The sequence below is a fragment of the Oratosquilla oratoria genome, chromosome 12, assembly GCF_046742065.1.
Source record: "Oratosquilla oratoria isolate Oo_2021 chromosome 12, ASM4674206v1, whole genome shotgun sequence".
Classification (NCBI taxonomy): domain Eukaryota; kingdom Metazoa; phylum Arthropoda; class Malacostraca; order Stomatopoda; family Squillidae; genus Oratosquilla; species Oratosquilla oratoria.
This window is the reverse complement of record NC_134788.1, coordinates 67,957,743-67,964,556: the sequence shown is the minus strand read 5'-3', so window position 1 is coordinate 67,964,556 and position 6,814 is coordinate 67,957,743. Positions and strand designations below refer to the sequence as shown.

The window sequence follows — 6,814 nt, the reverse complement described above, 5'->3', positions numbered from 1 at the left end:
TATATATATATATATATATATATATAGATATATATATTGTTGTGCCTTCCGCAAGGATATAAGGAAATATGTCTAGGAGGAGTTCGTACTTAGTGGCCTTGATGTGGGTAAGGCAAATCCAAACGGAAGTTAACAAAGATAACTAATTTAATTTATAACAAAAAGCCAACAATACAAATATAAGAACTTTACAACAACAAAATTAATCAATTGACAATTAATTCCTCCACCGAAAACCAAGTCATGAGAATATAGATTACGTGGTGACGCCACGGTACTAGAGCAAAAGCAATATGGGAGAGATAAAGTTACGCGTCGCTCAGCCAACGAAAGTGCGCTCCAGGAGGCGGCAGATGCATTTTATATACAGTTGGCGAGGACGGGAGGAAGGCGAAGGATGAGCCGGACAGAACTAGCTCACGTCCGTCGGCCTAGAGAGAGTAGATCCCACAAAGTATACAAGCAGTTTTTACCGTACATACGTAATTACCTAACAAGTACAGGATAACACAGATACAGATATTTTTAGATACATGGAGGATGGTGGGCCATCACAACGTATACAATCAATTTACAGTACATACATAATTATCTTACAATTAAAGATTGACATACAGATACAGACATTTTATATACATGGAGGATGGTGGGCCATCACACCCCCCCCCCCCCTAGAACACATCAACTCAGGTGAACAGACGAGTTGGGGGGTAAAATCAGGACGGCTAAGGGCATCAGCAAGGAGGTTTTCAGAACCCTTGATAAATTTTATATCGAGGAGGTATTGTTGGAGGAACAAGGACCAACGTAATAGCCTCCTATTATTGTTCTTGTTCCGTTCAAGGAATATTAACGGATTGTGGTCCGTGAATATCCGTAAGGGGGTCGAGCTGGGTGTTACGTAGCATTCGAACTTCCGCAGGGCAGAGATGATAGACAGTAGCTCCTTCTCGGTGGTCGAATACTGCCTTTGGTGTTTATCTAGTTGAGCCGAGTGGTACGCGACAGGATGCAATATCCCATCATGTTCTTGGAGTAGAACAGCTCCGACGGCTTGATCACTTGCGTCCGTCTGGAGAACGAAGGGGACGTCAAAGTTAGGTGAACGCAGAACTAGCTCCTGTGTGAGGAAGATTTTAGGAGCAGGAAAGAGTTCTGACATTCCGGAGTCCAGGAGTAAGCTATGGAGCAGCTTGCCATTCTGGTAAGGGGTAAGGATACCTCTGAGAAGTTTGGACAGAACTTCCTATAGAATCCGACCATACCCAGAAAGCGCCTAAGTGCTTTTCGAGTAGCGGGAGCCGGGTAGTCGAGAATGGCCGAGATGTTGGCTCGTTTCGGCCGGACGACGCCTTGTCCCACCTCGTGTCCCAAGTACGTCACTGTAGCTTGGGCGAAGATGGTTTTGGAAAGCTGGACGGTGAGGTTGGCTTCTTCCATTCGGGACATTACGACATCTAGTAGGTGTACATGGTTCTGCCAATTAGGAGAATATATTATTATATCATCTAAATATACAGCTACCCCATCAATGTCCTGTAATAGGCTACTCATGGTACGTTGAAACGTAGCCGGACTATTACGTAACCCAAACGGCATGACGGTGTATTCATAGAGTCCAAAGGGAGTGATGAATGCAGAGATGGGACGAGCTTGTGGAGCTAAAGGAATTTGGTAATAACCTTTAGTGAGGTCAATTTTAGTAATAAACTTGGACTGTCCCACCTTATCAATTAAATCGTCGACGCGGGGAAGAGGATAAGCGTCAGGGATGGTAACTGCATTCACTCGGCGGTAGTCCGTGCACAGTCGAGTTTGTCCGTTTTCTTTAGGGACCAGAACGCACGGAGCGGCCCATGGGGAATTACTGGGAACTGCCAAACCGTGCTGCACTAGATAGTCGACCTCTTTCTTCATTATCAGCTTCTTCTGGGGATGCAGTCGGTACGGGTGCTGGTGGCTAGGAGAAGTTCCTGGATACAGTTGAATCTCATGGGACGTCAGGTTACAACGGCCAGGATTATCTCGGAACAAGGATCTGTGACTAGAAATAATTTCAGAAATTTCCTTAGCTTGATCAGGATTCAAGTGGTTAAGGTACGAAAGTAGGTTGTTCAAGATGTCGCTGTTGTTGCCGACTGTGGGAGGATCGAAATGTGGCAACGTCGGTTCGTGGACTCGTGGACGGTCGGTTGACATAGGTATTTTACTGGGACCATGATTTAGCGAAAGCAATGGTTTGACTGAACTGTCTAGTGGTATTTTGGCAAGGTATGGCTTAAGCAAGTTAACATGAACAAGTTGAGTAGTTTTACGTCTGTCAGGGGTACGTAATTATATTCTGACATCTTTTTCTGAATTTTATAAGGACCATGGTATTTAGCTTGAAGAGGCTGTCCAGAGATAGGAATGTATGCAAGAACCATATCTCCCTCCTTGAATTCTCTCTTACGAGATTTCTGATCAAAATTAACCTTCATTTTACTTTGTGCATGTTCAAGGTTCTTCAAGGCAAAGGAATGAATTCTGGCTAGGTTATCCTTAAGGGAAACAATGTACTGGTTAACAGACTGTAAAGATGAGGTAGGAGAAGATATGATATGGTCCTTGATTACCTTGAGGGGTCCCCTTACCTTCCTTCCATATAACAATTCAAAGGGAGAAACACCCAGAGCTTCGGATGGTGTTTCACGGAGCGTAAAGAGGAGGAAAGGCAATCCCTCATCCCAGTCACGGTCTTCCTCGTAACAGAATTTACGTAGCATATTCTTTAACGTTTGATGACATCGTTCTAGAACTCCCTGACTGGCGGGGTGGTACGCTGTAGACAGAGACTGTTTAACATTTAATTCCTTGAGGACTTGGGTAAAGAGTTTGCTAGCTAGTGAGATTAGAACCTCTATCCGACTGTATTTCCTGAGGAATACCAAAGGAAGTAAACATGTGAGTTAAACACTTAATTACACACTTAGCAGAAATATTCTTTAAAAGAAAAGCTTCAGGGTACCTGGTAGTGGGACAAAGAACTGTTAAAATGTACTGGTTACCCTTCTTGGTTTTAGGCAACGGGCCTACTATGTCAATCACTAGTTTCTGAAAGGGTTCACTAGGTACTTTAATGGGTTGAAGGGGATACGGAGGAATAGACTCGTTTGACTTGCCTACTATTTGGCATCACAATATACAATATATATATATATATATACATATATATTATATAAATATAAAATATATATATACATATATGTATATATTACACACATATATATATATATATATATATATATATATATATATATATATATATATATATATATTTGTGTATTTTGGGAGCAGGTTCTCTTTTAAACATGTTTGATTGAATACGACAGCATTCTGGAAGTTGTTGAATTTCTTTCTTGTATTTTCTATTTTTCTAATTAAATTCTTCCCTTGAATAGGGTGGGCATAGACCAATTCATTATACTTCTCCATTTTATTGCACAACGTTTCGTCTTTAATAAGACATCTTCTGGTATTTCTGTTTTAAAGATACAATAGATATTTATGATACTAGTCTGAATTACATTGATTATTACACATTAACAATTTATATCATATCTTACAATTGCATTTACATTTTAAATTTGAATGAATAATAACTCTAAAGATAATATTATTGATAATAATAATGATAATAATAATATTAAAAACTACTTCTTGCCTTAGGTGAAAAGGATGGGGAGTCGGCTACAAAGTAAGCCGCGGTGACCTTCTCCTATGGAGGTGTGAGGAGATTAGCGGATTACCCGTGACCTCTGCCCTTTTAAATGGTTCAGAGACCTGATGAGGAGAGGGGGTGTGTGGAGGGGGTGGGGGAGGAGGAGGAGGAGGAGGGAGAGGAGAGGGTGAAGCTGAGGAGGAGGGGGTGGTAGAGGCGGAATGTTGCAATTTTTGGTTATACAATTTTTGGTTATACAAGGGGATAGTAGATAATAGGTCGCATTGCAAATTGATGGAAGGGGCTTTTTCTCTAATGTATATAGATTCTAAGAGCTGGAGTTTTCTTGAATTATAATGGTGTCCAATGATTTTAGTATTTTTAGATATTAAATCTCTTGTGGTTACTATGTTGTGGCATTTCTTAAGGTGTTCTTTTATCGCCCCCGTTTGCTGATGGTATGTTAACCTTCTGCCTAAGGTACATTGGTCATACACAATGTACCTTAGGCAGAAGGTTAACATACCATCAGCAAACGGGGGCGATAAAAGAACACCTTAAGAAATGCCACAACATAGTAACCACAAGAGATTTAATATCTAAAAATACTAAAATCATTGGACACCATTATAATTCAAGAAAACTCCAGCTCTTAGAATCTATATACATTAGAGAAAAAGCCCCTTCCATCAATTTGCAATGCGACCTATTATCTACTATCCCCTTGTATAACCAAAAATTGTATAACCAAAAATTGCAACATTCCGCCTCTACCACCCCCTCCTCCTCAGCTTCACCCTCTCCTCTCCCTCCTCCTCCTCCTCCTCCCCCACCCCCTCCACACACCCCCTCTCCTCATCAGGTCTCTGAACCATTTAAAAGGGCAGAGGTCACGGGTAATCCGCTAATCTCCTCACACCTCCATAGGAGAAGGTCACCGCGGCTTACTTTGTAGCCGACTCCCCATCCTTTTCACCTAAGGCAAGAAGTAGTTTTTAATATTATTATTATCATTATTATTATCAATAATATTATCTTTAGAGTTATTATTCATTCAAATTTAAAATGTAAATGCAATTGTAAGATATGATATAAATTGTTAATGTGTAATAATCAATGTAATTCAGACTAGTATCATAAATATCTATTGTATCTTTAAAACAGAAATACCAGAAGATGTCTTATTAAAGACGAAACGTTGTGCAATAAAATGGAGAAGTATAATGAATTGGTCTATGCCCACCCTATTCAAGGGAAGAATTTAATTAGAAAAATAGAAAATACAAGAAAGAAATTCAACAACTTCCAGAATGCTGTCGTATTCAATCAAACATATATATATATATATATATATATATATATATATATATATATATATATATATACCTTTTTTGTACGTCACTATGACATGGAATTAATAATATCTGCTACACCTAGTTGGAGAGTTTGTTAATTCCATGTGTCATTGTGACACAAAAAATTGTCGGACGATTAGCCTGCATAAAGGATTTGATGCAATACAGTACATACTGTTCCAGCGGAAGTGTCATCGGTGGAACGACCAAGTCGTGATTAAAGTCGATCCATTTTGAAGGGTAGTCGCGGCATACTCGTATCTTTATATTTTTCAAAATTTTCCTAAAGATGTCTTTGTGTGAGACGATTGCTAGAAATTAAGTTAAAAGAAGGGTTAATGGAGTCACAATAGGGGATTTTTTTTAAACATCTTTGAAGGATGGTTGTGTGGTGGGAACTGATTTTTTATGGTAGCTGGCTCTAGCTTTGCTGAAGGCTTGATCCAGGAATCAGGACGGATATGCCAACTTCAAAAGTTGCCTTTTGATGAGGTCAATCTCCTGGTCCAAGAAATCTAGGACTACAAATTCTAAAAGCTCTCAGAAAAAGGCCGGAGGCAACACTCTTCTTGACTTTGTCGGGACGGTTACTGAAAAAAAGGAGATAACTACCTGAGTGGGTAGGTTTCCTATAAACTGTGAAAAATAAATCTCTATCAATCCTTCTCATTAAAATATCTAAGAAGGGGATCTGTTGACCTTCCCATTCGGTTTTGAATTTAATGTTGGGGGATAATTGGTTCAACTTGTCCAGAAATACCTCGAACGCAAACCACCTATCATTCCACCCTGAGAAAATCAATATAACAGAACCAAATCATCTCAGGCGGTTTGATGGCGAGTAACAGTACATTCAAAGTTCTCCATGTACAAGTTGGCTAAAACAGAAGATAAATTAGAACCCATATTGCAACCGAATTTCTGTCTAAAGAATTGGTCCTGGAAAGAAAAGACATTAGAAGAAACACAAAGGCGAACTAAGTCAATGATAGTGTTGACTAGAAGGGAGAAATTGTCCTGAAACGGTTGCAGTCTGGATTTCCCCCCTGCAGTCCACAAAATCATTGACGGTAATACTAGGGTCTGCTTTTAACTCTTTAGAAATCACATGCCATCTATAGGTTTACAAGTGCACGAGGGAACTGTGAGCCCCTCCATTCAACTATATTGGCATGACGATAATAAGGTTATCCCGTCGTCTTTCATACTACCTGTATTGAGCCAATAAATCAACAGAAATTTTATCAAAAAGAAACATATCGAGGCCGCAAAAAATTAAAATCAGACCCTAGTATTGCTACCAGGAAAACAGATAAAGCTGCTGCTTACATACTCATGGACACCTCCGAGTATGTAGACAAGATCAATACTATCTTCAGTTATACAACAAAATTTGAAAAGATCAACAAAGACCCAATAGAATTACTAAAGAAAGAAGTAAATTGACATCCAACTTTCTAGACATTCTTAAAGTAAATTCTGCTAAAGGAAGGATTGCTTCTCTCGACGTGGAAGGGATATATACTAATTTTTCCGTAAACCGTACAATAAATTTCATCATTAACCGAGTGCACTATGATGACACTACACCAGAACTAGAAATCCCAGAACCTACACTACGCGGACTGCTTGAATGCTGCACTAAAGAGGTCCCGTTCATTTAACCTCGCGGAAACAAGTACTGCCAAATTGATATAGAGTGGCAATTGGATCCCTCCTTGGAGTATTAATGACAAGCTTTTTGAAGAACTGCATAGAA

General features: G+C 39.6%; 1 protein-coding gene across 1 annotated transcript in view; it reads right to left on the bottom strand.

The window, feature by feature from the left end:
• LOC143030860 (uncharacterized) overlaps positions 1-5,320 on the bottom strand; it is a 13,355-nt gene extending 8,035 nt beyond the window's left edge. Inside the window, exon 1 of the mRNA XM_076194083.1 lies at positions 5,231-5,320. The gene's annotated coding sequence lies outside the window, so the exon portion shown is untranslated. The remainder of the gene's footprint in view (positions 1-5,230) is intronic.
• Between the last annotated feature and the right edge of the window lie 1,494 nt (positions 5,321-6,814).